The sequence below is a fragment of the Oratosquilla oratoria genome, chromosome 6 (genome assembly GCF_046742065.1).
Source record: "Oratosquilla oratoria isolate Oo_2021 chromosome 6, ASM4674206v1, whole genome shotgun sequence".
Taxonomy (NCBI): domain Eukaryota; kingdom Metazoa; phylum Arthropoda; class Malacostraca; order Stomatopoda; family Squillidae; genus Oratosquilla; species Oratosquilla oratoria.
In genome coordinates, this window is record NC_134782.1 from 29741880 (window position 1) to 29752917 (window position 11038).

The window sequence follows — 11038 nt, forward strand, 5'->3', positions numbered from 1 at the left end:
GAGAGAGAGAGAGAGAGAGAGAGAGAGAGAGAGAGAAGAGATCAAATCAGGACAACAAATCAGGTCATACATAGTTTTACTCTTCCCATTATGATGCAATTGGACAGCGGATGATTGGCACAATGAGATAGAAACAATAGTTAATATCTGTAACCTCTACATATATAATAACCAACCGAATTCATTATAAGTAAGTCAATAACCCAGATTACACATCCAGGATTCAAACTTAGAAACTCAATTAAATTCTTAGCACAATTTTTCACTAACAATGTCTAATAGATTCAGTTTATTGAATAATACAGAACATGATAATGCGGACCGTAGTAACAAGTTGCCGCACACCGCCAGACTACGGTGTCACTCAATTAGTCATGTAACTCATGTTCACGGAGATCCCACGGTAACGTTAACTTGTTGAAAAAAGACTAAAAGAGGAATGTTTTGTGTGTGTGACTGCCCAATTTTATTATTCTGCTACAAATGTACCAAAATGTACTTTTCTGCCTCCAGTGTAGAAGGAGTACACCGGAGCCTACATAGAAAAAAATAATAATAAAAATACCGTAAATCACTTCCACACCGAAGTGAGTATGGGGAGGGGGTGTGATGGGACGCTCTAGCTGCCATTAGGCTCTCTTTCTATCTTCTAGATAACCCTTAGGTCAGTGGTTCTTAACCTTTTTCAGTGCCCTTAGTATCCCTTGATATCCCAGAAAAATTATTGTACCTCCATCCAATACAAATACAATGCAAAACATATGTGAAAGGATTAGTGATACAAACCTTGCTTTGCTTTCTCATGGTAAATATACAGTGCCAGTGCACTGGCTATTATGTCTCGTGTCCCCAAGTTTAAGATACCTTCGGTTAAGAACCAATGCCATGGTGGAGGTTAAGGTTGTAGGGGCCAGTGTTTCTCAACCTGGGTTCCGCACGTTATAGTTAATCCTACTATAGCTCGTCTTTGCTTTATGCTAACACAATGTGTCTTAATCGAGATCTTAATTTTTTTCTTCTAATTTTTCCCTGGCTAGTTGCATCTCCCAGAATGTGGAGATGGTTTATATAAGATATTATAATGCTTATGTCACTTCATGCTTTGCAAAAGTGACTAAATCCTATTGGATCCCGCATCAAAGGGTCCCCTGAATGTATAAATTGATGTAAGGAGTCCACAAAGCTTGAAATGTTGAGAAACACTGGTATGAGTAAAGGAAACATGCTTGGTTGTTATACTATCATTATACAAACGTCTTAGAGGACACAGAGGTCTGTAAGACACTACAAAGAATAAATATGTCATTAAGCACTTTCAGGTGTTCACGTATGTTATCGGCAACGTATAGACTGACGAGTCTTCATCCAGATGACATTGGTATAGGCAACAAAATCTGATGAATATATGCGTTTTCCAGTAGAACAATGCTCCAGTTTCTTTTATTTCTTCTTCTTTTCCGTTATTCTTTTTTAGAATTCATTAATAAGGAGAGATGTCTATTTAGAAAATGGGTCACACTTCTAAGAAAAACTAGGGTTAGATAAAACTATACTATATATATATATATATATATATATATATATCTATATATATATATATACATATATTATATATATATATTTATATATGTATATATATATATATATATATATATATATATATGTGTGTGTGTGTGTGTGTGTGTGTGTGTGTGTGTGTATTCACTTAGTCTTTGGATCACGTGTTGGACTCGTGATCGACAGCTATTTCCCTCCTGGAAGAGAGCTCAGAGCTCGTAGGTCCGATCTATGGGTAATGCTATGACCTTGCACACACACACACACCCAACTCCCCGCCCACGAGAGTTGGAGTAACACCCCTCAGCGATGCGATACTGATATTATTTCAGCCCCGGGCGAGGATCGAACCCGGACCTCCGTAGTGGCAGGCCAGAGCTCTAACCACAGCGCCATGAGAGGTGTGTGTGTGTGTGTGTGTGTGTGTGTGTGTGTGTGTGTGTGTGTGTGTGTGTGTGTGTGTGTGTGTGTGTGTGTGTGTGTGTGTGTGTGTGTGTGTGTGTGTGCTTATAAATATATATGATATTTTTGGAGGACTCCATCATTCATTTTTTACATAGCCTACTAATATCCATAGATCATGTCATAATATAACTCAAATTATAATATAGAAAAGACATACTTTCACAGGTTTCGTATTACCTTCCTCGATCGTATGGAAATGTATCTGGTAATATGATGAAAGCTACCCTATTACTCTGAAATATTTTATTAAGAATTGCTCTCGCTTTTTTCCTTATTCATTTATCTATTTATTTTTTATAATCAATGAATATTATTTAAATCAGTTACATAAGATCTTTGTATATGTTTGATCTATTTCTGTATGCATGTATGGAATATATATATGTACGTATGCATTTATGTATGCATTTACGTGTGTGTATGTATGTATACATATATGTAAGTGTGCAAGTGTGTATGTATTCTTAGATTCACTTGTATCTCTTTCTGCTCTTTCTTTTTATCCTTCTTTTCCCTCTTTTTCTCTCTAATTATCTCTTCTCACGCACCTCCCTTTCCACACGCCTTTTTTTTTCATTATATTTATTTTTCATCATATGCCTTTTCGATGTATCTTTATCTTTATCATAGGCACGATATGCTTGCCAACTTCATTTTCTTTCGTTATTATGTAACAGAAAACGTTTTCTTTTACATATTAACGAAAGAAAATTGAATTTGCATGCATCAATTTTGTAAAATGGAATTTGAAGAGTAGTTTCTTTGAATCAGGGATGAAATCTAGCCCTGTTAGTTGGGTATATATATACAGAATGTATACACATAAACATACACAAACATACAAATAACTTTGCTCACCTTTTAAATCACATACCGCCTATTTGGGTTCAGAACACTTGATTTTGACCTTTCCCCAGATATCAATCATTGTTATATTGTTATGTTTCTGGCTTACATGCACATCACCTACTAGGCTATACAAGTGAGATGCATGTTCCAACAAATTGGTAAAGTGAAATAAAGGTACTACGTGTTAGCACACGTTCCCTCTATGTATCCCGTCCTAGTTTATATAAGCCCACCCACTCATTTGTATATGCACGCTGAAGAGGATCACAGATAGTGATCGCAAAATACGTATCTTGATATAATTTTCTTTTTTTCCACCGATAGTGGGATCTTCAGGTCACATTCCTACAATATACGTTTACAGCGTTATTTTACTCGTGTGGCAATTGTGAGGCACTGAAGTCTAAGAATGTTATACATACTACATATAGAGGTACATGTGTTTATACCTTTCTTATTCTCTTTCTCAAAAACACAAGCAACCACGCGCGCGCGCGCGCGCACACACACACACACACTCGCGCACGCACACACACACACATACACACACACACACACACACACACACACACACGCACGCACACACACACACGCAAACACACACACACGCACACGCAGGAAATCGCATGGACCAGATGGAATTGCAAATTGGATACTGAAAGAGTGTATAGACGAACTGACAGATAAACTATACAAGATAATAGACTTCTCACTCAAAGAGAGGAAAGGTACCACAAGATTGGAAAGATGCAAACATAGTACCAATATATAAAGGAGGAAATAGGGAAGATCCTACAAACTTCAGAGCGGTATCCCTTACAAGCACCGTAGCAAAAATATGTGAAAAAATCATCAGAAGCAAATGGACCAAACACTTGGAAGAAAATAAAATAGTAAACCCTAAACAACTTGACTTTAGAAGTGGAAGATCGTGCACCACAAACCTAATCTGCTTTTACTCGAGATTAATTGAGATAATACAAAAAAGAGATGGCTGGGCAGACTGCGCCTTCTTGGATTTGCAAAAGGCATTCGGCAAAGTACCACATAAAAAATCTATAAGAAAACTTGAAATAATAGGAATACAAGGTAAGCTGCTGGAGTGGATGAAGGATTTCTTAACTGGGAGAAAAATGAGAGTGGTACTTAGAGGCAAAAATTCGAACTGGGAAGATGTGAAAAGTGGCGTTCCCCAAGGCTCTGTATTGGCTCCTTTAATGTTTGTCATATGTATAAATGATATGGATGAGGGAGTAAATTGTTACATGAACTTCTGTGCTGACGATGCCAAATTACTAAAGAAAGTAAGAACAGAAGAAGATTGCAAATCGCTGAAAGAAGACCTGAACAAAATATAGAAATGGAGTCAGAGATGTGAGCTGAACTTCAAAATTAAAGATGTAACATAATGGAATTTGGAAAAAGCAAAAACAGAGTATCAAGTCAATATAAAATTGGAAACAAGGAAGTCAAAAAAGTCGATTCAAAAAGAGACCTGGGAGTAATCATCTGAAGTGACTTGACACTTGATAAACATGTCAATAAACTATTTGGAGAGACTTATTACTTATTAAGATCAATGAAAGTGGCCTTCGACTGCATAGATGAGGAGATTGTAAAAAAGTAGTTGTTACACTGAAAAGACATAAACTAGAATATGCTGCAACACTGTGGGCGCCTAGCACAAAGAAGAACATAAGAAAATTAGAAAGAATCCAAAGAGCAGCGCCAAAAATGGCACCTCCACTGTCAAATTTGACATACGAACAAAGATTGGAGAAATTACATCTGTCAACACTGGAACAGAGAAGAGAAAGAGGTGATTTGTTGACCATTTATAGAATTATGAAAGGGTCGGGAATTCTTAGAAACGACTTATTAAACAAGAGGACACGAAAAGAAACTAAAGAAAGACAGCTACAGAAGATACCTGAAAAAAAAATTGTTTCCCACATAGAGTGATTGATGTCTGGAGCAAACTAAAAGGAGAAACAGTAAATTCCAGAACTATACACGATTTTAAGAATAAACTGGATGTGGAGAGATACAAAAATGGGTCACTACGAGCATAGCTCTCGTCCCGTAAAATACAACTAGGTAAACACACACACACACACATACAAACGCGCACGCGCGCGCTTCCCTCTTAGTGGTAAGGTGTACCAGATAATATCAAGTGAATGAGTTAACTGAATACATTCCAAAATAGTCAGCATATTCTGTAGAAGGCCATTGGCATTTGAAAGATCTGAGGAACTTTTGTTCTCAGCAATTGCTACTAAAGACAAGCCTTCAGAAACATTATATCAACAAAGACACAAATACCTGTCCATTGAACCACTACATTGTCTACATATGAAAGCAGGTATTTACATATACTAGAGTATTTGCAGAGCAAACGATAGGGAAAGAATCATGAGCTATTTTTTCAAATTAAATAAATATGGCAACAATAATTACAAGCTAATTACTGTGTTAATACAAATAGAAAATGGCTTAGAATTTAAGCATCTCAGGTCTTGCAAAGCAAAGGGTTGAATAGTTATAGTTGAGATGTCATGAAGATTAGAAAGAGATAAAAAATGGATAAAATTGATATAAACAAAATAACCAAATTCTAACATTCTAATTAATAAGAATTCTGAAAAGAAAACTTTTAGAAGGCTACGAAAGGAAGATATATACATACAACAAGCAGGATATTAACCAAAAGAAGAAACGACAAGAACAAGGGGAGATTAGAAAAAAATAAAAGAGAGGCTTGTTATTTCTAAATTGGTAAACTAAGTTCTGATGTCGCCAGAAAAGAGTAATAATGATGATATAAAATCCAAAGTAGGGAGAACAGTGGCTTAAACTCTAGGCAAGCTACGTCTTTGCAGGTTCTGATATCATTTCCAGACAATTAACTCCAACAGCAATATAACCAAACCAGGATTTAACAAACCATGATTTAGCTATTGGATGTGATAAGCCAAAAAGTAAGAAAGAACTAAAGATATTACTCGAAAATTTTAGAAAAGATAAGAACAACTAACACAAAAAATATATGAAATAAAGAAAGATTTGTGGAAAACATTGAATAATATATTCCATAACGTACATACACAGGAAAGGGTTCTGAAAGAGGAAAAAAATCAGGGAATAATTCGGATAGCAATTCATAAAGAACAAAAAAAAATGTAAAAGAGTAAGACAAAAAAAGAAAGGATGAAGACACAATTTGTCGGGGTGGATGGTCAATAAGCTGGGATAAAAAAAAAAAAAAATCGTAAACATTGACATACAAATGCTCCAAATCTAAAGGCAAAATCACTGTAGAAATGGAATTCATAGTCCTCATCTTTCCAAAGGAAAAAAGAGAAGACCCATTAAACTGCAGACCAGTGTCTCTAACTAGCATTGTGCGCAAAACACTGGAAGATAGCCGAGTGGACGGAACATCTGTAAAAGTACTGAGAGAACGTTAGACAAATCATATGAATATTGGGCACAACTGTGATATTTTTCAAACCTAAATTTCTACGACAGATTAAAAGACACATTACGGAGAGAAGCAAATGTATGGAGTGAGTATAATCAGATTTGATGAAGACACTTGGTAAAGTACTGCACAGGAGGTACTGTAGATAATGGATTTAGAGAAAAGAGTTTGAAATTATTTGCCAGAATTGATGGGAGACGTTTTGTGAGTAAGGAACGTAAGGCCAAGAATCTTAGAAGAACGTTCGGAGTGCACTAGAACTCTCTTGCAAAGGTATAAGAAGAGGCATGTCAGAGGAATCCTTAGGATGTCAAGAACCATTTTAATGTAAATGACCTCAGATTTGCTTGCCGAGCCGTGAAAAAAGAAATCCTACTATAATCTATGATACCGGAAAACATGGTCCAAACAGCTGATGGCCAACTAACATCAGACATGGACAGGTGCAGAATGGAGCTCACCAGACCAAATACTTTGGCTCACCCTCTATGTGGCCATCTTCCCCTGGATGATGATCGAGTGACTGTTGCTAATCCAATAATATGCAAAACTCCGCACTCAATAAGTGAGGTTAGAGAGGTTCTAAGTTGAAGGGTGGAATGACGACTAGCATCTGCAACGTCAGTGCGGAGTTGCTAAAATCCTGAGCCAAAACCACAGTCTGTGGGTTGCACGCAGTGCTGTCTACCGTCTCACAGTGCTGTATTATCCCTTCAGACAGATAAAAGGACAGAGTGCTGTGAACCGTAGATGATATATGTCTGCCTCTTCCCCTGTTAATTCAGGGGTGAGGCAGATGTGTGTCATCGCCCTGACACTTTGCACTCTCTACTCGTATTGGGTACTGAATAGAATTGTCGGCTAATACCATTGCAAAGTATTTGTTGACAACACTAAGGTCACCAATATTGTCTTTACCGATGATGCTATACTCCTTTCCTAGTCATTAGAGGTCTCGGAAGCGACCAAGTCAAATGATCAGGCGTTTTGAAGTTTGATAGATGATACAGTTCAGCCTGTCTATGCATATGGTGAGGACATTTAGGTTTTGAAAATCCTCACGAACCTTGATAGTGTAGTGCACAACAGTGATGTGTCATGCCAGGAAGTCCTTGGAAGGATATGCATGGCCCATGTTATTATAGGACCGCTCAGCCAGGGTACACTTTATGACGAAGTTGATATTCATGTAGAAGGACTAAGATTCAAATCTTCAAGTCGTTTGTAATCCCTGTCCTACTGTATGACTATGAGGCATAGACATCAAGACGAAACATTTCGATATCTTTGATGATAAAAAGTGCCTTCGAAGACTTATAGGGTATTGTTGGAATAAGTTTGTGTCAACCCACTACTGCTCCGTAAGACTTAGTGACATGCTACCCGCATAACTCTTGAAAATTAACTCCGGCTATATGGGTATGTGGCACGCTTCCCTGATGGTGATTCCATTCTGTAATTATGTAAAATCCCTCGGTGAAGACGAATACGAACATAATAATGAAGGCGACTGCAAAGGGCCATAAGGCCCACACTAGGCAGTCCCATGCCCCTTACTACGTGCCATCTCTATCCATAAAGTTATATCATCTTCTCTTAAAACAATCTATTGTTTCAACGCTCACTACATGGTTACTAAATCTATTTCATTTGTTAATCACTCTGTAAACCAGTTCTTGCCTATATCCTTCTTAAACCTAAATTTGTCCAATCTGAAACCATTCCTACGAGTCGTGCCTACAAAACTCTTAACTGAATTAATACGACCTATCTTGGCAAGAGATGTTTGACACGGAAAATGAGACTACATAGCCTTTGTTCGAGGAAACTGTGATGAATGGCGTCGACGTGTGAGCGAAGAGACGCCCCATCGCCCGGAGCATTTTCTCCTTTAGTGATGATAAATCAAAGTGAAAGGAAGAGATAGGCGAAGTCTGACAGGGATCAGTACATGCGCCAGGCATGTTCCTTATCCAAAAATATTATTTGTTAGAAGGAATAGATAGCTGCGTGGGCGTGGATGTCAATCTGCAAAGTTGAATGATACCTCAGGTATCAAGAGAAACCCTGGAACCAAAAACTGACAAAACCTATGAATGGAAACAAAGTGGCAAAAGAAATTGTATATCAATGAATTCAGAGTAATGTACTATATGTGTAGGAAAGTCAGAAAAATATATATGTATATTGATTAGGAGAACAAAAAATAGTAAAGGTGAAACATGCAAAAAGGATATAATAATAAACAAATAAATAAATGAATGAATAAAAGAAAAAATATAGATATGATATTCATCTACTCGTACATATATTTGGACAAGGTACAAAAACTAAACACGGAACACGTATGATCCAGGACAGCACAGGGTACACAGGAATGCTGGAAAATCTACACATTATAAATGATAAAAAAAAAATCCAAAGAGATCTTGGGAAACATGTGCCAGGTTTACTGGGAATAATGAATAGGAAATGAAAAAAAAAGAGGTTAACAACACAACTGTATATCCCTCAACTTTGCTTTGTCACTTTCCTCACCTTCTCACATTCCCTAAACAAAGACCAAGAGACTGTCTCTACACTCCACTTTTTCTAGGGCGAGGTTCTGGATGGACTTGCACGTTGCGAATGGATCGCTGTCTTTTTCCATGGGGGAATATTACAAAATAAGTTCCTAAATGCTTCCTGGCCGAGCGGGAGAGAACGTCGCTACTTGCGACGGAGGCCGAGGTGATGCTAGTTCGAACCCTGACATCATTTCGTTGGACCAAGGTGCATGTCTCATTGAATCCACGCTACAAAGTCCTTTGGAAAGACTTGTCCAGACGATCGAGTACAGCTCGATGGGCACTGGTCGCAAACGAGCAAAGCCCACAAGCACAACTGTAGTGTTGTCAACACTGTGCCGAGCTGGTCCAGTCAAACCACAGCCAGATCGTGTGGTCGTTCAGGCAGGACCTGCAGACTGTGTGCGGTACGATAACTACCAGTATGGTGGCCGTTAAAGTTCTATGAAATGTAGAATATGAGGTCAAACTAGCGCGAACAATGACATCCTCTGCCCCTTGCCTCCATAGGAAGCCTCGTGTGTCTGACAGCGACGTCATATTACCGGCCATGGGCAGTGTCTGGTGCTTTCGCTATACAACCAACACAGGCACTTTGCCAGTGTTTTAGCGGGCACAATCGGTAAACTTGATAATAGGCAAACTGATCGCTTGTGCACGCGGGCAATGCTCAATAGTCTGGACGGGCCTTAAGGGCACCGTCCTAGCCTCCTGATAGGGTGAGTTTGCGACGTTAAACCGAATCATTATGATGACTACAGGAGTTTGTTCAACCTTCTGAATCCAATTGAAAATTCACCTGGTGTATGTATGCGTGCATATATATATATATATATATGTGTGTGTGTGTGTGTGTGTGTGTGTGTGTGTGTGTGTGTGTGTGTGTGTGTGTGTGTGTGTGTGTGTGTATACATACATACGTGTATATGTGTGTGTATTCACCTTGGTCTTTGGATCACGTACTGGACTCGTGATCGACAGCTTTTCCCTCCCGGAAGAGAGCTCAGAGCTCATATGACCGATCTATGGGTAATGCTGTGACCTTACACGCACACACACACCCAACTCCCCGCCCACGGGTTAACAACCTTCACATTTCAAAACTATCTGCTGATTTCGAGAAAGATATGTAAATGACTGGATGTGCCATTATATGTGAATGGAACAAGTATTTACAAGCATGTTTTCTTGTATGTATTTTTGTATGGGGTCATACATGCATGAGTGTACAAGTGTGTATGTGTTAAGTGGTTGCAAGTGGTATATGTTTGTGTATATTTCCATACGTATGCATTTTTTTACGTGTGCTTGTATTAGTAATCAACATGTATATGTAGGGAAGACAAAGGACTCCATGTAGTATTATTTCTACATTTCAAACTTATCACAAACAGCAGACAGGCTGTCTTCCTTCATCAAATGTGAAGTAGATAAGTCTAGTTCCATTGAGTAAAATTAAAAAGAAAAAAATCTAAAACTGTTTTTTTTTTTTTTTTGAAGAAAGAAATGCCATGTGGAAAGTCAAGTCTCGTATATCAAAACCTGACAATATCTGAACATCAACAAACTTTAACAAGTAACTGGTTCCATAAAGCTTGTTTAGAAGGATAAATTGATCAAATTTTAAATAGAAACCTTCTCTCACAGTGGTGTTTCTGTCTTTCAACATTTTCTTCATTCTGGGAATATTCCCAGAACAGTTATGTTACAAGTTGGAATCTTGGTGATTCCATGTCGTCTCTGGACGAAAGGAGAAGGGCTCTCAACCTACATTTAAGATTAATATTTGCATAAGGCTAAGCACAACGGCAATTGTGGTAGGAAAGGTGTGGATGTTTTGTTCACACAGCTGAATAAATTGGCTAGAAAATTAACGTTTATCATTTCAATTCAATTGAATACCCTGAAAATAGAACGTAACACAGTGGAAAAATTATGTAGCGGGTTAGATGATTTGCATTGATAAATCTACTTCTAGTTATAGAAAAAATGGAGCGCTGTATGTTGTATTGTTTATACAAAAATCGGATTAAGCTGAAAAGATCATTTGACTTATCCAAAACACACACATATGATTTCTAGATTATTGGTAATGCATATAACTATAATAACTACA